Source organism: Ammospiza caudacuta, chromosome 13, assembly GCF_027887145.1.
Source record: "Ammospiza caudacuta isolate bAmmCau1 chromosome 13, bAmmCau1.pri, whole genome shotgun sequence".
In the NCBI taxonomy this organism is placed as follows: Eukaryota; Metazoa; Chordata; class Aves; order Passeriformes; family Passerellidae; genus Ammospiza; species Ammospiza caudacuta.
In genome coordinates this window covers 21592279-21615758 of record NC_080605.1, presented here as the reverse complement: position 1 = coordinate 21615758, position 23480 = coordinate 21592279, and positions in this window count along the sequence as shown.

Here is a 23480-nt window from a genome sequence, read left to right as displayed (position 1 = left end):
ATGGCTGCAGGTGCCTACTGTGTGACAAGTTTCCAGCATGGTCTTTCAGCTCCGTCCTCTCAGCTGCCTGGCTGGAAGGTATCTCTGCCCAGCTGGTGGCCTCTGAAAGGCTCCCCTGCAGCCCCAGCCAGGCTCATACCCTGAGCTAAAAGCACTCAGGGCACCACAGCTCAGCAAAGCACCATCCTGGGGTGGGGAAAAACAGATGCCCACTGCTGACTATGGCAGCGCCACTCTCCTCAAACCCTTGCTCTATTCCTGTTGTTTATTTGTGGACACAGGCATCATGTGTTTTAAATTTGAATACATTTAAATAAAGTGCCATGTGGCTGCCAGCTTGTTGTTGACCAGCAAGCTCAGCTTCAGCCACGTGCTGAAGCTCAGGTGGAATGTTCTCACTCATGTTTTCCTTGCATTTTCTTAAAACACCTCAAACCACAGCACCACATGAAAAGGCACAAGGTGTTGGCTGGATTCTTTTTTGATAATTTTTAAATTACTTAAATAATGGTCTATATTCTAATGGGGTTTGCCCACTGCCCTAGTAAGTCCACAGCTTCACCTCTTCAACCAGTCAGACCTTTGATACATTTTGCCTTGCTGCAGGAAAGAAATTTATCTTTTGCAATGACTTATTGTTTCCCTGGATGTTCCTTTGATGCAGATCTATTGTTTCAGGGGAAAACAAATTTATTCCTTTAGCAGGTTTGTGCCTTCAGTGGAATTTGTCTAAGGAGGTTCCACTGCACAAACACAAAAAGCCCTAATAGATGCAGGTTGGGGCCGCTGCACGCAGGCACATGTCAGGTTTGATGACTGATGGTACTTATACAGATTTACACAACAAAAAGTACATTAAAAGGACGTTAAGATTGTGAACCAATGTCACAAAAGCGTGGAAATTCACATTTCAGGATTTAAACTTCCAATATTGACATGGAATGCTGAATATTAAAACGGGCTCCCATTAGAGTGAAGGCACTGAATAATTTTTAATCTAGACTATTAATTTCCTGAAATTTGTTGTTCTCTCTGCCTCTTAAGGCTTTCACATTTTTAATTAACTTTTTGTTGTGTCCTTGTCTTGTAATTTCTGAGTTGCTCCTCCAGTATAATTACATAATATATGCGGCACATGTGATAGCTTAATTGGAAATATTAACCACAATGTGCACGGAAATCATAAAAAGCTTCACAAAACTTTGAGAGTAAATGTTTCTACAGCTTTAGTGAGTTTATAAATGGTTGCTTCCAGTATTATTCTCTAATAAAAACAATTACACCTAATGCCAGCCCAACCTGCAGTAGAATTAGGAATAGGGAGAAGAATAATTAGTACCTACAGAATCCCTATCACCACAGTGTTATTGGTTTCAGGTGGAAAAACAGATTTAAGCACAGACAGCCAACATTAACCCCCCCCCCCCTTTTGATCCCCTGACCCCCTCCCCCTGGGTCTGGCATTATTCCTACAAACCCCTTTTGGATCCAAAGCTTTCAGATGTTGAATTGCTCTTAGGAGATGGGGAGCATTAAAATAAATAGGAACCGAAGGTGCTTAGAAACGTGTGCAGCCTGAAGGATGCGAAGCTAAAAACAGAAAAGTAAATTGCATTTTGGTATTTTTTTGTAGCATTCAAAAAGATTATTCCCAACTTCATGCCAGGTCTTATCCTGCTGTCAGCTCTCTCAGGCTATTTTACAAGACTTCCGAGGAAAAGCGCGAGAAAACCCAACGTGCTGTAACTTTAACTTACAGCCCTGCTGCAGAAATATGAAAGCTAAACCAGTGGATAAAAAACTCCCCCCATAATGACTACTTGCTCTGCTCTGGAAAGGGGCTGGGACAGAGGGAGGGAGAGGAGGACAGGGAGAAAAGCAGAGTGCAGTGAGATAAAGCAGAAACTGCTATTTTGAATACAATTTATGTTTGCTAATTCCATTTCTATCCCTCCAGAAGTGAGGCTCCATCTTAAAGCACGCTGCAGCCATTTTACCTTCACCAAGAAGGAACAGAAAATAGGATTCTTCCTCCAATAACCCAGAATACTGGTTCATGGGCTGATGGGACCTAAGCAATGGCTAATGGATAATTAAGGCTGGAAAGATTTAAAATGAGGAATTTTCTTAGTATCTCAAGACAACTCTGTAACTCCAAGGCCAAAAGAGCTGCCTGAAGTCCTGTCTCCAGAAGTGCCCCCACATTTTGGTGTTAAACCGGAATTGCAATTCATCAGCCCTTAGACCCATTATTTCAAAATACAGTCGTTTATTGGGTTCCATATTTGTTGAATGTGGTTTCCTGCCTGCAGCAGCTTCAGTTCAGATGAGCACAGTGTCTCCATTCCCTTTCAAAGGCAGTGCCTGGGAGCCTGCCATCCTGTCAGGGCACCGAGCGGCAACACCGAACACAGACCCCAGCATGGGACAGAGAACAGGGAGGCAACACATGGAAGACGACACAGCCCAGGGGAAATGAATGCCTCAGTGGTCAACAGCAGAGAGGCAGAGGTGGGACAGCATGTAGAATATGAAACATGTCTTGCAGAGAAATGTATCTGTAATGCAGGACATTCCAGAGGCTCTCCAAGGGGCCGGTGAAAGAACCTGCACCAGGCACATGCTTGTCCCCACAGAGAAGGACATCGCTGGCACAGCCCCTCCTGACATTGGCCGGAGTGTGGCGAGGCATTTTCCAGAGCCTGAGGAAAAGCATGTATACTCATTTATCTGTGCCCTGAGTGGATAATGAAAGTACAGGTCTGATGTACTCCGGAAAGAATCTCAGGTTCTGACAGTGGCTGGGAGCGCATCAGAGATAAGGCTGCTGGTAAAACGATGGACTTTTCTGGCCATATTTCATGTCCCTGGATCAAAGTCCACTATTCTTTTTCAGGCCCTCCTAAAAGTGGGGGTTTGAGAATCAGGAGAAGATCATTTCTACTGAAAGGAGTTGTCTAAGGCGTATCTCAGGTGGTTGAGCATTTTTTTCCCATCAGAAAGTAAAATGGGGTTATTAGAAGGAATTGTTTTCCCCCTCGTAGACAAAACCACACACACTGAAATTTGGACACAAGATAATCCAAGATGTGACAGAAAACAGACAAACACTCCAACTAGACTGTCTCATCACCGTATGGCCGTTTCCTTGGAAGCAACCTGCCAATCCTGACCTGAGCAGCGCCCAGAGCTGAAGCCTTTAAGGGGTTGAAATTTGGGGTTATCCTAAGAAACAGATTTCAGCCTCCACTCTGACTAAAGCCAGCTTTACCAGAACAGTGGCAAGTGCTCGTCATAGTGAGTTTCAGCAGAAGACTACTATCAGTAATGCTAAAAGCCATGCTGTATGAGACAAATTTTTATGGCAGCGCACAATGGCGTCTCCCAAGCGTCCCCACACTGTCCAGCCCCGCGTTTGGCTCCTTTCCCACACCGCCTCTGTGTCCCAGCCGGCAGACACCAAGTCGTCCTCCCCTGCAAGGCTGAGAAGGGCACCTTATTCTTTCCAGGTGTCCTGCCCTGGTTTATTTATGGGCTCACTTTCTTCCCTAGTGTGAGAAACCAGCTGGGAAGGATTGGCAAGGCACATTTGGAAGGGGAAAAAATTAGCAACGCTTTTTTCTCTCCAACCTTTGCTCACCTTATCAGTGGGGAATTTTCCAGAGCCTCAGCATCTGCCCCATGAGCAACAATGCACGAAGGCGTTGCATGCTGAAACATGGTCACATCTGATAAACCTGGGCTTTTGGTTAGCATAAACCTCCCATGAGGAACACAAAGGAAGCCAGACTGGTATTTCTGTTCTCCAGGGTTTTGGTAAAATCACAGCAAGCCCTACACAGCCCAGGAGCCATCACACCTCTTTCAGGCCTGATAAAGTCACCTTCTCTTGTACCCAAGTCAGTGTGGTGGGGACAGAAAGGAGAGATCCCCTTGCAGTACCACATCAACCCAAAATAACATCCAGCAGCTCCCAACAGCCCAGGAGCCTAGTAACCCTCCAGCTGGATGAATCTCATTTTTCAAATCGAAATGGCACAACAGAAAGAACCAGTTGTGCATCACCAATGGCTCCTCCAGCTGTAAATTCACACCAGCAGCAGGGAGTCTTTTTTTTTGCTGGGAAAGGGACACAGAGAATGTGTTGCAGCAGCTTCATGAAGCCCAGAATTCCTGTGGGACTAAACAAAAGTGAAGTTCAGCGGTGTTGGACAGAGCCCCCAGGCCCTGTCCTCAACACTGAGCACCTGCCCTTGGGTTCTTGGTCATCAGAAAGGTGATGTGGGAAACGTGCCAGGAGCTCAGTTTTGAAACACAGAAGCATGAAGACCCTGGAGAAGTTGTTTCTTGAAAGGAAATTAATCTGGGGTTTATCAAAATGAAGTGTCAGATACCTTTATGCTGATGCAAGAAAGATCCTACCCTGCTTGGTTAATGGCAGGTTATTCTTTTTTCTATGCTGTCAACTATTGTTACTGATTGTTAATAGCATTAATATTTCCATCACTTAATTTATTTCATTAATCCCATTCAAGTTTACCATTCCCAGCATATGAACTGTAAATAGCAATAATAATGCCATCAAGGTTAATATCAGTGATGCTGAAGGGTATTATGTAAAACACAGGCTGTGAGCGGCAGCAAGACAGGCGCCTATAAAACCTGCCCACGCTAGCGGGGGGTGGGTTAAACAAAGGTCTCGCGCAGATTTACGGAATTGCGTTATCTTCTGGAAGAGGTGAAGATTTAATACCCAAAGCCTCCCTTAAATTTCCTATAATGTTCCTTTCTATCCCTTGACTGTAAAAATACAGCCAGAGACATCCATAAGGAATGGCATTTTTAGCTTAAATTATTAAAAGTCTAATAGTGGTTTCAGTTTGCTTCTAAAAGCAAAGGCAGTGGCAACAGACAGTCTGTCCCCTTTTAAATCCTGACGTGCAGGTGTTGGGGTGACTCCAAGCAGTGCAAGGAAAAGGTCTGTAACAGAGCACAAACAAAATTATGGATGTCCCCTGAAAGCCAAATGCCAGGTGCGAAGGGGGAGGCAGCAACCAGGGGACCCTGACAAGCAAGGCACCCACTGTGCTGGCCATGGGGGGCCGGTTGCTGGACACTGTTCCCAGACAATTCCATGACACAACAAAGCCAGGGTCGCCCTGAGCACAGCACATGGTTGACTGAGAGAAGCAGCGATCCCATCAGCACTACCATACCTGCAGTATTTATTACCTCAAAAATGAAAATACCTCTGCTACCTAAAGGCTTATGAGCAATTGAAAGGCTAGAATACTTCCAGAAGAACAAGCATTCTCACAACTGGAAGGCTCGCGGCCCTAAGGGGACACGGGTCCTACGTGTTCATCACCGTCATATCCAGGTAACCCAGCACGTCAGTGCCCCTTTTCCCACGGGGGCCCAGGCAGGAAGCAGAGGGGGACCCCCCAGGGACATCCCTGTTACAGAGCCAGCAACCTCAGGAAATACTTGCTAATGCTGCTTTGGAAAAAAAAAGGGTAAAAAAGATTCAAGAATGAGAATTTAAATCCTACAAAAATTTTGGGAGAATAAGGGAGCTGCTGGTAAAGAGACCACTGAAAACAGGGGCTGAGGGGAAAGTGGGGAAAGGGCTCTTTTTGCCCCTCTGGGCAAATCCATCCTCTGGGATGGATTTCTGGAGACAATGAACACATTGGCTTCCTGCGCCCGGCCAGTAGGATTGAGTATTCGCACCAGTGGATTTGGGAGGAATTTGTAAAAGAGCTGGAGCTATAAAATACCTTTCTGCTCCTTTTTCATGGGTGCTGCTGCTGAGGGTGCAGGAGTCTGCCAGGGCAGGGAATGGAAAAGGATGTTTGCCATGGAGGACGGCTTCGTCCTGTGCTGGGAAGTGGCCCATCCACAGACCCTCCTTTCTTTGTTACATCTGCCATGCCTTGAAGAATTAAATTAGATATACAAGGGGGAAAGAGAGAGGGAGAGGGGGAGAGAGGGAGGGAGGGAGGGTGAGAGGAGAAAAAAGGCTCAGGCAGGAATATATTTCCTATGTCTGGATAAGGGGAAGAATTCGAGGTAATTGCTTGCTTTTCTCATTGTTCTCAGCTGCCAAGCAGAGATTCATAGAGTGTCTGCAAAGATCTCTCTCTTTTTTCTTTTCCTTCTAATTCTTCACCCCCCCGAACCCCCATCTGTCCCGATCCCTATCCCTCCCCTTCCTCCTGCTTATTCCACCCTAGGAGGAAGAAAAAAAAAAGTAATTTGTCTGTTTTATTTATGATGCAATGAAGGTATGCTGAACGCATCGGGATAACCTGACACTGGTCAAACTATCTGTCAGCAAAGAAGAACTGCCTTCATACTCCAGCGAGTGCATAATTTAACCATTTCTCTCCCAGAGGCCAATGCCAGCCCATCCATTCCCAACACGAGGGTTTGTCACTGCTCCCTCCACGATCAAACCCGGGGTTGTTGGCAAAAACCAGCATTTGACATGTTTTCAATCAACCCTTTATCTTCTCATTTTCGCTAGTCATATACAGATTGTCTGCATGTAATAAAACTTCTCCTTGGAAAAACAGAAAATTTTTTAAGATATTCAGATCAAAGCCAGGTCCCAAAACAAGATGGAACACACAAATCTGCCAGCTAGGAAACCAATTCAGGATGGATTTAGGACCCAGATAGAGCCAGACAATTGGATGCTGAGTATGGGGAAGAAACAGTAATGCCTCAGGTCTGAGAGAAGTACAGCTAATCCTTTCCTCCTGATGCACGGGGAGCAACGGCTTCAGCTCCAGGAGAAAATGCAACCCATCCAGTGAGCAGGGTGAGAGGGAAATGGGAGATAAAGGAGGGACAAAGCCAGAGGGAAAAGCAGAAAATATTAGCAAATAATATTTTGGAAGATTAGAATGCAAACCCAGAATAAAAAATTAAAAATAAATAAAATTAACTGCATATGGTTTTGTTGCGGTTTTTTTAACTTTAAAAATTCCAACCAAACAAAAATAATCCACACATGCCCTGTTGAAATGGGATGAAGCAAAGAGGGGAAGGGAATTACTACCTTCATCCCACCATTATAAATTAGTCCCAATATCTTTCCATGACTCCCAGTATGGCGATGTGTGAGCACGCTGGCTGAGCCAGTGCCAAAGGGGCCATTTTCCATCACAGACTGTGCCGGTGGTTCCCATCCCCACCAAAGGGATGGGGGACTCCCAGGCAGCTCCCTGTAACCCCTCTGCTTTGCCAGGAGTGAGGGCAGCTCCTGGTATGAGACAGGAAAGGACTGGGTGAGTTTGAACAGATTTTTATATCACCATAACCACGGCCCTCAGGATTCAGCCCTGGCCGCGTGCTCCCACAGCAGGAAGCGCTGCCAGGAGGCATTGCCTGAGCCCGGGGCTGAGCACACCCGCAGCATTCTGATGCTTAATAAACGACAGAAGAAAGTATAAAATAAATAAGAAGAGATTTTGCCCTCTAATGCGATGCATGCAAGAGGGATCAGGGCAGAACTCCAGGAAATGAGGGCTTTGACGAATAGCTGCTGCTCGGGATCTTATTTATTCCTGATACACCCCAGCCCGCGCCGCCACAATCAGGAAAAGATTTTATGAATGGGAATATCTGTACAAGAGGGAATGTAACATGGAAGGGAGATAATAGGAAGGGTCAGGTGAAAGCCAAGAGGCGGCTCCTGGGCTGGGCAGTGACACTGCAGGACACCCCAGGGCCACTGTCCAGGGCCACTGTCTGGGGCCAGCGCTTCCTCCAGTGGCCAGGTTGCTCACACGAATCTGTTCGGGAAGGAGGGATTGCAGATTTCAATTCTGGGTTTATTCTGCATCCCTGAGAAAACAGCAACTGGAATTCGCATATATTTTCCTTTGTGAGATTATTTAGGAGTCAGTCCTTACAGCTATTTGTGCACTTACCTATCAATATACAAGTATGAAACACACATTAAGATAAAAACAAATATATTTGGCAAAACATACAAATAGGCATTTAATTTGTTTATGGGAAGGCAATTTATAAAGGACGAGATTCTGCAGCAGATCTATCAAAATCAGCCACATGTGCTGTTTCTCCTGTCATTCAGGAAATCCCACATCCACAGAAAAATGATGAACAATCACATTTTTCACACAAAAATTGCTCCCTAGTAATTAGTATATTTGGGGATAGAAAGGAAGTCCTTTTTACTTTCTTGTTCACCTGTATTATTTCACTAGGGAACGAAGAAATACCATGAAATTACAGGCAGCCACACTCCTTTTCATTTACGACAATTTTAAATATTAAAATACAAGTGGAGGTCAGCAGGCACAGATTTTATTGTCAAATCACAACTAAAACCAAAATTAGTTAAAACAATTTAATTTTGTTCAGAAAAGGTACAATGAGACTAAAATACTCTGTGCCAATACAGAATATTTCTTAAGGCTGAGTCCTAAACGTGTGAACAGGATACCCATATCTAGCACAGTTACATTAATGTAAAGGCAGGAGCCCCAATAACATTATCCTAATTCCAAACAGGTTGAGTCACCTCCTTAAGTCCGCAGGTAAAACCTAGAAATAAAATTCCAAGTCTTTCTGACTGACAAGGAACTGCACCATTCTGAACACTGATTTCTGTTTGGGATTTGGAAGTGTTTGGAATTTGTGTTGGCCAGACCAGCCGGGTTATTCCAGCAGGGAGATGAGATCTGCCCGAGGTTCCTACAGAAATCTGACAACCCTCCTCCACGAGCCCCTCATTCAGGAACTACTCCACCATCTGGGGTTGCTTCTTCACCTGACTTGGCTCCACAGAATTCAAACCATGCATTTAAAAATTGATTGGAACATCCCGAAACAAAATTTGTTATTAACAATAATTCTCCCATCCGTCCTCCCCATAACACTGAGCACAGATACACCGATAGGAGAAAATTTACTTAAAGCAGTAATACTTTAACCAGTAACTTAGAGCAAATAAAAATCATACTTCATAAAAATCATACTTTGTAAATTATGTTTGTTAAAAAATGTTTTGTAAAAAATCATCCTTGGTAAAATAGAAGAACTCTCATTCCATTTCAAAATGATCATTTTTTTTTAAAGAAAAGTAGAAAATATTTGCAGAGAAAAAAAAAACTAACAAAAAAGACTAAAACAGGTAGCGAAAAAAAACTTTAAAAATAAATTCACAATTCTCATCAGCAATGTAAAAATTCTCTGGAAGATGGATTTCTACGACATCCAGACCTACATTTGCAGAGCTGGCTCTGAGGATATTTTTGTTTACGTGCTCCTTTGCTGTAATAAAAGCAAATAATAAAATGCTAGAGCTATTTACTGGAACACATCCATGGGGGTTTTTCCACATCAGATGAGTGGTGGCATAGACGGTGCCAGACCATTTCTACCCGGGTTTAAAATAACCCTAAACAATTTCTATAATCTGTTTTCAAGGGCAGCTTGTTGGTAATATGAGATTTTTTCCACAAACTCCAGAATACTTAATTCCTAAACTGTTTTATCGTTTGGCTGCTGAGTATTTCTTTCTCAGAGATGTACTTCAGAGCCTCGCACAGAGAGATCCCAATACTTCCCTGGCTGAGCTCTTTGTAAATCTGTCCCTTTCCCATACAGAAGCACGGAAGAAGCATACGGAATAAAGGCTGCTTCCCAGCGCTGTGACAGCCCACGCTTGGGGCTGCAAACCAAAAATAATTCCCTGTATTTGCCCCACTCTGTTGGCTTTTTCCTTTCTGGGATGTTGCCTTAATTAAGGTTTTTTCCACTCTCATCTCCATTGCTATTAAATTTTAACCCAGACATGCAGCTTTTCCTTTTTCCACCCCTTTTATGATTCCCGTTACTGCAGCCCCTGGCCCCCCACGTCCCTCCAGCCTCTCGCTCCCCACATTGTATTTTTTCCTCCTTAAATCTCAGGCTCTTCCCGCTGGCCTTGTGCACTACCAGGGAATCATTTGCTTTCATAATTTACATTTTTTTCTCTCCATCTCTCAGGGTTTGGCAGGGGATGCAGCCTCGCTGCGGGTGCTGTTCGTGGATGGCGAGTGCCCTCTGCAGGAAAACACCCCCAACCAGGAAAAACCCTTGGAAATCAGGGCAAACAGGAGCAAAGAACTCCTGCTTGATTATGATTTTTACTCATTTCATTCTTACACATACCATCAGCACTGCTGGTCCCTAAGATGAACTGCCCCAAGCAGCTCCATCCCTCCCAGCCCCACAGCCCCATCCCAGCCCATTCCATTTGCAACCAGATCCAAGAAGGGTTCTCCTTTCTCAGGTAATGTTTTCTGGCAAGCTCTAAAATCTCTGTCATATTATTTCAGAGCACAGACATTCCTGCTTTTGCTGCAGCAAAGCTGTGCAGGATGGATTCTTTATTAGTTTTTCCCCAAAAATAAGCTCCTTAGGAAATTCCAAATCAAATCCTGCTCAGACCCTGTCCAGAATGACAGCCTCTGCTGTGGGTGCCCTGCCCACTCTCCTTCTTAAAAACAGCAAATTCTGATTAGGTTTTATATATATATTGATAAAATCAATGCAAAACATTGGCTCGGAGAGAGCTCAAGTGGCAGATTAAAATCAAATACAAAATAAAATAACAATTTTAAAAACACAACAAAGAGAACACTTTTAAAGCAAGTCTCTAACAAGGGCCTCCTGAAAGCCTTTTAATCAAAGGCCAGGTCCCATACAGGGACCCCACTGCCATGGCCATCCCCAGCCATGACTCCATCGCCAGCCATGACCCCAAGCCGTGTATCTTGTGGCAGAGGGTGGGATTAAGAAAAAAGCCCTTCTCTAAAGGAAAAGCATTTTGAAAGACCTCGTCTTTTCCAAGAGCTAATAATGCCTGTGCAGCACAATAGGCATCGCTCACCATGCCACGGGCAGACTCCCAGGCTCCTTTCTCTGTCTCCCCCTTTTTTAAGGATATCACTTATGCAAACCTCACCCAGCCTCTGCCTCGAGATTGTATATCAGAGCAGCAGGGGGGCTGATGAAGTGCTCATTTTTTTACATCAGTCTTATAAATTGCTCTCCCCATTAATTGTTTCCATGGAAACAATGCATTTGGCTTGGATGGGGATCCTGAAAAATTTTTAATGGGATTCTTAAAAATGTGCAGGAAGCAGGTGGGGGGTAGAGGAGGTGCTCTCAAACACCCTCAAAATAGATCCAGCCTAAGTTCTACTAACATGTGCTGCTAATTGCTTGTGGCCCAAAGCTGCCGAGCCTGGAGTCAGTTGAGGATCTGAAAACATTATTCAAATGACCAGGAAAAAAAGCACCAAAAGGGCAAGTACAGATTATGTGACAGCAGAGATGAGAATTTCCAAACACCTCCTGGCAAAACACAGCCATGAGACCATGACCAAATAACAATTCTTTAATGTCACAGCCTTAACTAATAATTTAAGCATGAGCAGTCCTTGATAACCCATCAGATCCTCCAGCGAACGCTGTGCTGCGCGCGGAACTGCCGTGCTGACAGGGACAGCAGTAGTGACATGGCCGTGCACACCCACCTTCCCCTTCCCCACTCTTCCTACGCCTGAGAGGATTTTTCTTTTAAATTTTTTTTCCCCAGCAGGGAAAGTATTTGTATTACAGGGTATGAAACTAGTCCAACATGCAAGCTTATTTAATTTGGAAAATGTGTGGCTAAATGCCACTTGTTATGGGATTAGTTAACAGCTGCAAGTCTGCTACTGTAGAAAGAATTTTTTTCAAGGGAAAAAAAAAAGAGAAAGAAAAGGATTTAACTGCAAGCTGCTATGTGCTGTCTCCCAGCATTCTGTTTGGATTTTTGAGTTTCATCGGGTGTCTCAGCTCTCGGTGGGGTTGTCCTCACTCCACTGTCAGCTGAAGCCATCTACACTACTAGCTCCTCCCAAGTAGCTCCAAGTGTTAGCAGCGAGCCTGGAACCCAACGCCAGAGCTGCCCAGCATGTTCAGAGGAGCCAGCCCAGCCCCATGGCGTGATCAGCAGCAGCTCTAGCCTCACTCCGGCTCGACCCAGCCACCCTCTGCCTCCAGTCACAGACACCCACAAGCGTCAGGTTACTGGCAGCTCTCAAGTTATACCTCCAGCTAATCCCACAGTGCAGACAGGCTCTAAATTACTTGTTAAAAATCCTGTCCTCGCCCTGAGTGTCCTCTGGTGTCCTCCATCAGAGTGCTGCTAATGAAGGAGCAGATCATCTTTAGCACATCAGTCACACAAGCCAAACCCACCAGTCACTTTATTTCCCATGACCTCCCTGCATGACCAGAAAAGATATTTCTATGCAGATGACAAGAAGCAAGTTCCTAAATCATAACTTGCTCTTCCCAGTCCCAGAGGGCTTCTCATTAGTATCCCATTGCTGTCCTCTTTCCTACTCAGGAATACCTTATCTTAGAGTCATGGAATGGTTTGGGTGGGAAGGGACCTTAAAGCTCATTCAGTCCCACCCCCTGCCCTGTGCAGGAACACCTTCCACTATCCCAGGCTTCAACCTGGCCTGGGACACTTCCAGGGATCCAAGGGCAGCCACAGCTTCTCCAGAGCTGAGGCCCTTTGTCAGCCCCAATTGTTGAGTATTAACCACCAATCTGGGACATGGTTCCATGCTCAAGGAAGGACACGGAGCCACTCCAGGAGCTGAGAGGAGCAGCCACCTCCCAGGGAAGAAGCCACCACAAATCCTCGCCTTGGAGAGGCGTGAGGAGGAGGATGGCTGGGAGGGGAGGAAACGCACTGCTGAGCACAGCGGAGGCTGCTCAGACAGTGTCGCTTCCCATTCCAGGCTCTGCATCTCACTGCCGTTCAACTTACAGCGCAACAGTCCAAAAGGACTTCATGGCAAAAGCCGTAACAAAGGAAATAAATCCGTTTGTCACCTCCTATGACAGATGTGACCCAAATTATCTTTGCAGAAGATGTATTCTAGTGGATCTACTGCTTGGGGGGCGGGAGGACTTTGTGCTTCTGGGCACAAAATGCTCAAGGCATCCGAGTAAGCCACAGCAGGGAGGGGGACAAAGGGGTTGGCATCAAAACCCTGAAAAATTGCCTGTGCCTGCAGCTGTCTCAGATCAGTCATCTCTGAGCAGAAGGCAATGTGTGCTTTCCCAAGGCTTTGGGGGGCTCTTTCCAGCCCTCAGACCTCTGGAAGTCCATCTCTCCACCTTAGAGCTTCTAATAGAAATGTCAAATGTGGGTTTCTTCAAGAATAACTTGAAGAAGGTGCTTTGCAGCCTGTCCTTGCAGCAGAGGAGAGCCTGTACAAGGCCTGAGCTCACCAAACCCCATGTATTAGCTCCAGCCAGTCTCTGCAGAATTGGTGCTACATATCCTAGCTGAAATTGTTTCAATCCTGTATTTATTCCCATAATGTTGAAACAACACAAAGATATTCACATCACACGGCAGGAAAATTCCTCTTTGGCTGTTTCTTTTGGATACCATAACCCAATTACTTTCATGTCACATGCACACAAATGATCACACTGTGCTGACACACACCCTGCAATTATGTGGACACAGATGGATGTCACGTGGCATTTTTCTGCTGGAAGTGATACCCTGAAAGGGGGAGGACAGAGGTAACTGGACCGTTTCTTAAAATCACATTTCTCTTATACCAGTACCAATTCCTTGGCCACAGCCTGAGCCAGTGTGCATCTGCTCAGCACAACCAAGAGCAGACTGTGCAGGAAAAGCTTTTTACTTGCTGAAGATCACCGAACCTGAGGTCACAGCCAGGCTCCCCGGTGGCTGCACACCCCTGAAAGGGAGGGAGTGCAGGACGAGGGGTGTGGTGGCTGCCCTGGCAGCATGTGCAGGCAGAGGCTGTGCCTGCAGCTTTGTGCTCAGCAGCCCCAGCGGACTTGTAATACTGATGAGCACGTTGTGCTGAGACAAGGCACCAGCAGAGGGGCTGGGAAAGGCCTTTGAAAGATCTTTAGAAAGCACTGGAGATAAAAGCTACACACACACTTTTTAAGTGTATCAATATCTCCCTCACAGTGATGAGCAGCAAACTAGTCCAGGGTTCCTGGTACTTTACAGGGCTGCATAAGCTGGATTTGCCATTTCAGTTAACAAATATAATCCCCCCCAATAAAATTTTAAATAAGTGGGGTATTATGACTCTTCACAAGCAAGGCTCCCAAAGTTTCGTGTGAGTGCTCACGCAAGCAGCCCCAGCCCTGTACTCCTGGGTACGTCACGGCACAGCACAGACAGGGAGAGTGTCTGTCCTGGAAAGAGCATCAGCAAATCAAAACTTCAGGCACATCCCCAGCTCCACTGGAACCTGCATGCTGCAGATGCTACAAGTGGAAAGCAGCATGCAGAAGAAGACTGTTATTGCCTTCATTTCCTTTATCTTAAAAGGGCCCAGACTTGGTAAATTCTGTTTCTCATAACTGTATAGCAAAATTTTAGTTTTCTGTGATTCCTTTTTAAAAATGACAGAACAAAAATCCTTATTTCCAAATCTGGAAGCTTGCAGCCTCCCTTCCCCAGGTGGGGCTAGTGAAGTTTTTTTTTCCATTTGTCCACATTTAAAGCTGGGTCTACTTTAAGAGAAACAAGTGAGCATTGGGTTGTACCATTTCAAAAATGAAAGGTATTTACCCTCAAGACAGTAAAAGATCTTTTAAACTTTGCTGATGCAGGGGAGGAAATGGGAAGTTTACAAATGTAAAGCTCCAGCCCTGCGCAACGAGCCCCGCTCCTGTTTGGGTGTGGAGTTCACTGAAATTGATAAAATTTCTCACCAGCACAGTCACACCTCAGAGTTCCATATCTGCATCTTTTATCAATGCAAAAGCTGCTTTCAAGAAGAAAACATTCTTCACAGCAAATTCAAAGTTTGCCCAGTTTAAAAATTATTTAATAGAATCGTGGAATGGTTTGGGTGGGAAAGAACCTCACAGCCCACCTCATTTCACCCTCTGCCCTGGGCAGGGACACCTTCCCCCATCCCAGGGTGCTCCAACCTGAGCCCTGTTCAACCTGACCTTGGACACTTCCAAGGATGGGGCAGCCACAGCTGCTTTGGGCACCGTGTGCCAGGGCCTCCTCACCTCACTTGGAAGAATTGTTTCCCAATATCCCATTTAGCCCTGCCCTCTGGCGGGGAAAGCCATTTCCCTGTGTCCTGTCCCTCCATCCCTTGTCCAAAGTCCCTCTCCTGGAGCCCCTTCAGACACTGGAATGGGCTCTAGGGTGTCGCTGAAGCCTTCTCTTCTCCAAGCTGAACAATCACAATTCTCTCAGCCCTTCCTTAGAGGGAAGGTGTTCCATCCCTCTAAATATCATGGTGACCCTCTTTTCTCCCACCTCCTGAAGTCACACAAAGCAAATCCCAACTGCTCCCCAGAAAAAAACAAGAGGTATTTGCTAAAGCTCTGATAATGTTTAAAAATATATAGTCAAACATCATGCTAAGTGGAGGTCTGATAAACAAAAGTCCATCTCTTACACTAACCTTCAAGGTAAAATTAATAATTAATTAGTAAAGCCAGGGCATGGAATGATTGCTATCAATATTTTAATGCTTTTACTGCTAATTTCATTCTCCCTCCATATTCTGCTGCTGGAGAAGCAGAAGAGCTGTGTGTGCGCTTTCAGTGTGGTCCCTGCCTTAGGGCCAGTGCTGGAGGAGCAGCGTCACCCACAAGGGTGCCCCCAGACGTCCTTGCTGCCAGAACCCAAACCCAGTGTCCACGCTTTGTTACATGCGCCCGGCACCAGCCTTCCACAGTATCAGCTCCAAGCCAGGGCCACTCCCATGCAGCGAGCAGGCAAAACTAGCGGGGGTTTAATGAAGATAAGCACAATTCAACTGCAATCTTCCCCAAGCATTAGGAATATCTATTCTCTTTCCAACAACACAGCAAGGAAAACTCTGGCCCAAGAGGAAAACTGCTGGGAAAGTTGTGAGGAGGTGACTCCAGGCGGGTGCCAGGGCCCTGGAGCCAAAGGAAGGGAAATGAGTGCTGCCCTCACTACTGGAAGGCAAAGTGTGTCCTGCCTGCTTTATTTACTCTTTATTAGTCTAATGAGGCTGTTTCCTGGGAGTTTAATTACCATAATAGAGACAATTCCTTTCTAAACCCTCTTTACAGCCTGGAAGAGAAAGAGCCTGTGACAGAGGAATGTGGAACACGAGCAATGCTGTGTTTGCACCAGCCCGAGCAGAGCCCCCAGAGCCCCGGCAGCTCAGGCACGAGTCCACAGACCTGCCCCCGTGGGAGGGTCCCTGCCACGGCGGGGTCCCAGCCAGGCTCCAGTGCCCACCCTCACCCAGCACGCCGTGAATGGCCGAGCTGCAAGGCAGCACTGCAGAGCTCTGCTGCAGCAAAATTAAGAGCACATGATTAATGCTACTTTAAATGTGTGGGTTCCCAGCCCTTTGAAATCATACCTCTTCATCATTTCCATTTATAGTTTGCTAATGAAATTAGATATGGTAAAGGGTTCCTTTCTTTCTTTTTTCCCTTAAATTGACTGTACATTTTTTAGAGTTAAATCAACATATTTTCCATTCCATATTCAGCAAGAAATCAGACAATTAAATGTGAGGGGTTTTTTCTGCTGCTGCTAAGAGATATTTCCATGGTGTTGCCATAATACATACACCAATTTACCGTATTAGACTTACATGTCTGTTACTCTGCACAACAGATACACTGAAAAGCACCAGACCTAAGAGAAGAAAACACACAGGCTCTGAAAAGCCACAGCAGAGCTGTGCTCACCCAACCACAAGGCTCTCCCAGCCCACTTCATGCACAGTTACACAGTCCAGACAACACACTGTAAAAGCAATTGCTAAACCCAGAATAAACCTGTGCCAGAGTCCAAAATCCAAACAGAAAGCCCTTGCCAAATTTTCTTCTAATCCAGCCTCACAGAAGGGATGAGGCATGAAGTCCTGATTCCTGGGCAACACGGTGTTGATGACAGGAAGCCATTAAAGCATCACTGCGAGGTCACAATCAAATTAAATGAGGCGGAAGACAAGGGTCATGCTGGTGTGACACGTGCACAGTGTCCAGGAGAGTTATACACGTGCTGTGCCCAGGCGTGTTACACACATGCACTGTGCCCAGGTGAGTAACATGCTGTGCCGGTGTGTGCTACACAAGCCACGGCCACTGCAGCCCCAGCTGAGTCCCTCCCAGCACAGCTCTCTGGCATTGCTGGCCCCTGGGACCACTCACTGAGCACTGTCCAGCAACCATCGGCAGGGAATTCTCAGATTCTACTCTTTAAAAGCATGGGGGGAACGGGTGTTTACACAGCTGTTACCTTAACTAACACTGGAACTGTAAAATGAAAGTGAAATGAAATAACTAAAGGCATTTCCCCTGAAATCCTCATTGCAGAGTTGGCCTGAGAGCAACAGGATTTGGGAGTCCCGCATTCTGATGCCACATGTTTAGATGAACACTGTCTTTTCTGCTGTGCAGTTTGAAGGTTTGGGCTTGGCAGTAAGAAACTGCACTCTCACTAAAATTCATCCATGGATATCCCCTTTGAACGCTTCTTGGATGGTTATTTTCACTAACATTGTGTTTATTAGCAGAACAGAGGGAGGACTGTAAAGCAGGATCACGGGAGAGTTTGATTTCCAGGCAGTGATGAATGGCGGGGGAGGCCAGGTCACCCGGCCGCAACATCAAAGGGGCGACTGAACCAGCAGCACACTTGAAGTTAGTTAAAATGCCATCACCATTTTCTGAGTTTTGCTTTCTTCTTACATTTAAAGAAATTATATTCCCTAGTGCTGGCCTCAGCCATTATTTCCAGGTCTCTGATGATACCCAGGACTCTATAAAGGCATTACCTGCTGGTGTGCCAAGGAGGATTTGCCACATGGTTTAATTGTGATACAATGCACTCCTGTCCTCGCCATGTCATTTAAAGAGCTTCAACAACGTGCTTTATGCACCTTCCCCTGGGCCTGCCCCATCCTAAAGCACCAGGATTAAACTGCCAAGCAATTTGTGTGGGTCTGGCTCCTTTTGGACTAAAACTGCTCAGATTCTTTCAGAGCTCTGCCCTTCTCTGTTCCTCTGAGTGAGGAACCAGGTGTTCTTGGGGTAGCACATAGCAAGAAAGGCAAGTCCTAAGCCTTGGAGCTGAACCAGACACAGGCTAAGGAAATACAGTTGTCTACTGTATACACATTTACAGCTAGCAATTTGACTGCTAATCACAAAATATGCCGGACTGCTTTGGGTTGGAGGGGACCTTAAAGCTCATCAAGTCCTATTCCCTGCCCTGGGCAGGGACACCTTCCACTATCCCAGGGTGCTCCAAGCCCCATTCAACCTGGCCCTGGACACTTCCAGGGATGAGGCAGCCACAGCATCTCTGGGCAACCGGTGCCAGGGCCTCAGCACCTTCACAGGGAAGAATTGCTTCCTACTACCCCAACTAACCCTGCTCCCTAAAGATATGCATTCAATATTCCTAAATAATTAGTATGCGCATTGAATGAACCAAATCCTCAGTCAAGTCTTACTAAAGGTGGGTGGAACACAGAAAAGACCTGTGATAGATCACACACACCTGCTGGGGCCTCTCCTGAGGACGGCCCTTTCACTGGCTCCTCCGTCTGCCGACGCTCAGCGGGGCTCTGGCTTTCCCTGGCGGGTCCTTCCTGCAGAAGTTCTCCTTCCCTGGAGAAACGGACCCGTCCTTAACGTGTCCATCTTTTTCCATCATTACATTTAAACTGTAAACGTCGGTGATATTTGTAATTAAGCGGCTCTTTGCGCCACGTTCCCACCGCACCGAGCCCGCTCCAGCGCCGACCGCTTTGGGGCGGCTCGGAGCCCAGCGCGTGCCCCCTCACGGAGCGCAGCGCGTGCCCCTCACCGAGAGCAGCGCGTGCCCCCTCACCGAGAGCAGCGCGTGCCCCCTCACGGAGCGCAGCGCGTGCCCCCTCACGGAGCGCAGCGCGTGCCCCCTCACGGAGCGCAGCGCGTGCCCCTCACCGAGAGCAGCGCGTGCCCCCTCACCGAGAGCAGCGCGTGCCCCCTCACCGAGAGCAGCGCGTGCCCCTCACGGAGCGCAGCGCGTGCCCCTCACCGAGAGCAGCGCGTGCCCCCTCACCGAGAGCAGCGCGTGCCCCTCACGGAGCGCAGCGCGTGCCCCCTCACCGAGAGCAGCGCGTGCCCCTCACGGAGCGCAGCGCGTGCCCCTCACGGAGCGCAGCGCGTGCCCACCGCACCGAGAGCAGCGCGTGCCCCTCACGGAGCGCAGCGCGTGCCCCTCACCGAGAGCAGCGCGTGCCCCTCACCGAGAGCAGCGCGTGCCCCTCACCGAGAGCAGCGCGTGCCCCTCACGGAGCGCAGCGCGTGCCCCCTCACGGAGCGCAGCGCGTGCCCCCTCACGGAGCGCAGCGCGTGCCCCCTCACCGAGAGCAGCGCGTGCCCACCGCACCGAGAGCAGCGCGTGCCCCTCACGGAGCGCAGCGCGTGCTTTCCTCATCTCTCACACACACACACACACACACACACACACACACACACAGTCACACACGCACATAGTGGCACACACACACGCACCCACGCACCCACCCAGCGCTGCGCGTGCCCGCGCTGTGCGCTGGCGCGGGGGCACCAGGGGGCAACCTCGGCCCGGGAACCGGCGCGGCCGGGCCGGGCCAAAGGCGGGTGAGACAAGCCAGGATGAATAAACACGCAGTAAACACACGGGCCCCGCGGCAGGCGGCCGGGAACGCCCCGGGTGAACCATGCGCAAGGGCACGGCTGCGCCCGGGCGGACCGAGCGGAGCGCTCAGGGCCGGAGGCTGCGGGGACCAGTGCGGCATACGTGGGATGCTTCAGGGAACGAGGGCAGCGGGATCTCGGGAAGGGGGGGAACGCTCGGCTCTCTCCTTAATAAATTTTACCTACTATTAATACATCGACAGTATTAGGAAGGAAAAAAACACAAGTTTTTAAAACCCCAACCTCCACTGAAACGGCTTTGAGAGTCCCAGAATCCCAGAATGGTTTGAGTTGGAACTCAACCATTAGAGTTAGGTTAGATTTCTTCTCATTCTGCCCCCTGCCATGGCAGGGACACCCTCCACCATCCCAGGGTGCTCCAAGGCCCCTCCAACCTGGCCTTGGGCACCGCCAGGGATCCAGGGGCAGCCACAGCTGCTCTGGGCACCCTGTGCCAGGATTTCACCTCCCTCACAGGGAACAATTCCTTTCCAATATCCCATCCAACCCTGCCTGGAAGTGGGAAGCCATTCCCTGTGTCCTGCCACTCCATGCCCTTGTCCCAAGTCTCTCTCCAGCTCTCTTGGAGCTCCCTTAGGCACTGGAAGAGGCTCTGAGGTCTCCCTAGAACCTTCTGCTCTCCAGGTCATTGCAGAACCCACCCAGAAACAGGCTGGGTTTGCCCAGAGTGCTCTGCTTCACAGCGGGTACATCACAGGGATGCTGAGTCCTGTTGGATCACTGGCTTTCACGGATCATAGGGGGAGCACAAAGTCTAGAAGACGTGCCCAGGCCGTGGTGTAATGCTGGACATTCCTGTGAGTAAGGCTTTCCTAAATTATCTCCTGGGTAAACAACATAAAACCAGCCTCTGTGCTCTGACGTACACCGCCTTGTTTCCCTGGGCATTTTGCCTCGGTGAAGAACCCGGGCCTTTGTCCCAGATTTTTATCTGAAGAATTGCATATATTTATCCAGGCTGGTCCAACCTGACCCAGACTGCAAGGGCCCAGCCCTGCCCCTGCAGCCAGACCTTACCCCCTTCTCCTCCCTCTCTGCAGTGACAACAAATCCATCGCCACCGTGTTCACCCAGCATTATCTTATCAAACAGAGAGGGGGGATAATATTGATCCTTTCCTCCAATTTTAAAAAGAGGGTGAAGGGGAAAAAAAAGAAAAAGCCCAGGAAGGGGAAAGCAGACAAAGAGAGGCGAAATCAAACCCATGAGCAACAAAGGAAGAAAACCAGGTGGAAGACGGCAATTGTTTTCTGAAGGCCAGCTAAGTGGAGAATTGAAACGAGGGAGGCTCCGCGAGAGGACTGGGGGATGAAAGGGAGCGAGGGTAAGAAACACAAGGGCTATATAAGTCTGAAAATGGCTAGAAAGAACAAGGGAGAGAGGAGACAAGAATGAAAACCTCTGATGTTGGCAGGAAATGTTGTGATTCTAAAGATGAAACAACTCGTGGGGAAAGAAATTGGGAAAAAATACCCCTGTGTATTTCCTAGGGTGAACTTGAGCAGCAAATGAAGCGCAGCAGAGGCAGCTGCCGGACAGCGCTCTCCTCTGAAGGAGAATTCGGGCTTAGGAAATTACATGTCTTCACAGGGCCAGGGGTTTGCCAAGCCTGCTCCAGCTGCAGCTGCAGATGTGGCTTAAAAGCCCGAGCAGGAGGCCCGTCCCCTGTGGCAGGACTATTTATTCTATGGCCACAAGATTATGGCCATGAGGGGAATAAGGAGAGACGGGGCTGGAGAGATCCTTAAAACTGCCAGACTCATCTGAGAAGCGTAATACGGGACATACGTGGAGTCCAGGAAGAGAAACCCGAGGGCTTTCTTACTTATCTAGGAAATGATTACAGAAAAGTTTATCGTGCGTATTTTCACTGTCCCCTGCATGTTGGGGGCTCTAATTCCGCTGGACGGGCGCCAGTGTGTTAGGAAAAAAATGCTGGGGAGAGGGAAGGAATAGATTTACTAGAAAAAAACTGCATTCCTTCCAACCTTTCTGCAGCTTCTTAAAAACATACAAAAAGCCTCCTTCAAGCTGCTCAGTGCCATACCAATTTCCTGTGTAGACCTGGATATTAGTATATGTTTTTCTGTGTCTCCGAAGTTTCCCAAGTTACCTAATGCACGCTCAGCATGGAGCATTTTTAAATGAGTTAGTCTTTATTGAATTATGATTTCCAGCAGTCACTAATAACAAAATTCAAATTGCTCCAGCAGACGAGGATTTGAAGAATGCTGAGAAGAAACTGAGTTTTTAAGAGACTCTAGAAGAGCCACCCACTGCTTGTGTATAGTAACCGTGAGCCTCTCAACAGAATACTTCAAATAGTTAATTAGATTTGCTAAAAAAATAATAAAAAATCAGTCATTAGGCGTTCCCACTCTGGAGACGCTGAATAAAGGCTGTTACTGGCACACCTACGGCTCTGGCAAAAAATGAAGCTAAAAATAGGGGGGGTTTTAAATAAAGTTTCAGGTTTTCCTCACAGTGTCCCTGCAGTGGGCATGATGCAATTAGCAACACATCTAAAGGAGAAAGAGGAACTTTTGTTCCATTAGGACTTCTTTTTTACCTCGGGAATTTCTTCAGGCTGCTAAAGAGGCATTTTTCAAGCAAGGAATAATAGGGAAGCTCGGAGCCCATCCACAGCACACGGGGCTGGGAACTGCAGCTCACCTGCAAACTGAATTTGCTCTATTTTGTTAACCATTTATTTTGTCTTTACTGGCTGTTCAAAGGGAAGTGTGATAATCCCACTGTTCCTCACTCGCTCAGCAGGGAGTTTAATCTAATAAAGCTATTACAGCCGAATGGATTAAAGCAACGTGAAGCATTAGTAATTTGAGGAGCAGTTAAAGAATGTTAACGCTGAGCCTCTGCGCGGATTCTTCTCCAAACATGATCCCAGAGATGAAAGCAGAGCTGCTACTCAATATGTCATTTTTCAGGCACAAAATTTAATTCTTTCAGCTTCCTCATCCAGATGTTTATAGTGAGAAGCAAGAGCCGGCCCATTACTGAACAACTGCTGAAACCAGAGGCTGACCAGAATGGGAAGGCTTTCAGTCAACCCAGTTTTCATTAATCCTTCTGTTACAATAATACCTTTTTTAGAAAGACAGATACATGACCAAAGTCATCTGATATGATGTATTAGGATGAGCTGCAGTTTTAAAAGCTGAGGGACTTAATAATGTTCCCTGTGTCACCCCCGTGGTGCAGCAGACGTGGAGCATCACTGCCAGGAGGGCTGAGAGCCACGGCATGGCCAGGCAGGGACGGGATGGAGGGAGGGATGGATGGATCGATGGATCTGGAAATGGAAATTAATACATTCAAAATTCCTCTTCTGGTCTTCTTTACTGTATTTCCCATGAAAAAACCCAGCTCCATGATGACATATGCATCAATACATAGCAGCAAGATCATTTCTAGCAAATTCAGAGGGAAACTTGGAAACTGGACTTGAAACATGAAAGTAGCTAGCAGCTTAACTATGAAAAAATCTATTGTCTCTACGTGATGCAAGTTCCACTTAATTCAGTCACTGGTTAATTTGTTTCTTTGTTTAATATGATAGAAACCCCAGGGATCGAATAATTCATAATAAAATTATATTAGTACTTTATTTTTTGTCATTTCTGATTGCTCTGAGCAAGCATTATTGAATAGTTTGATCGTGGGATACA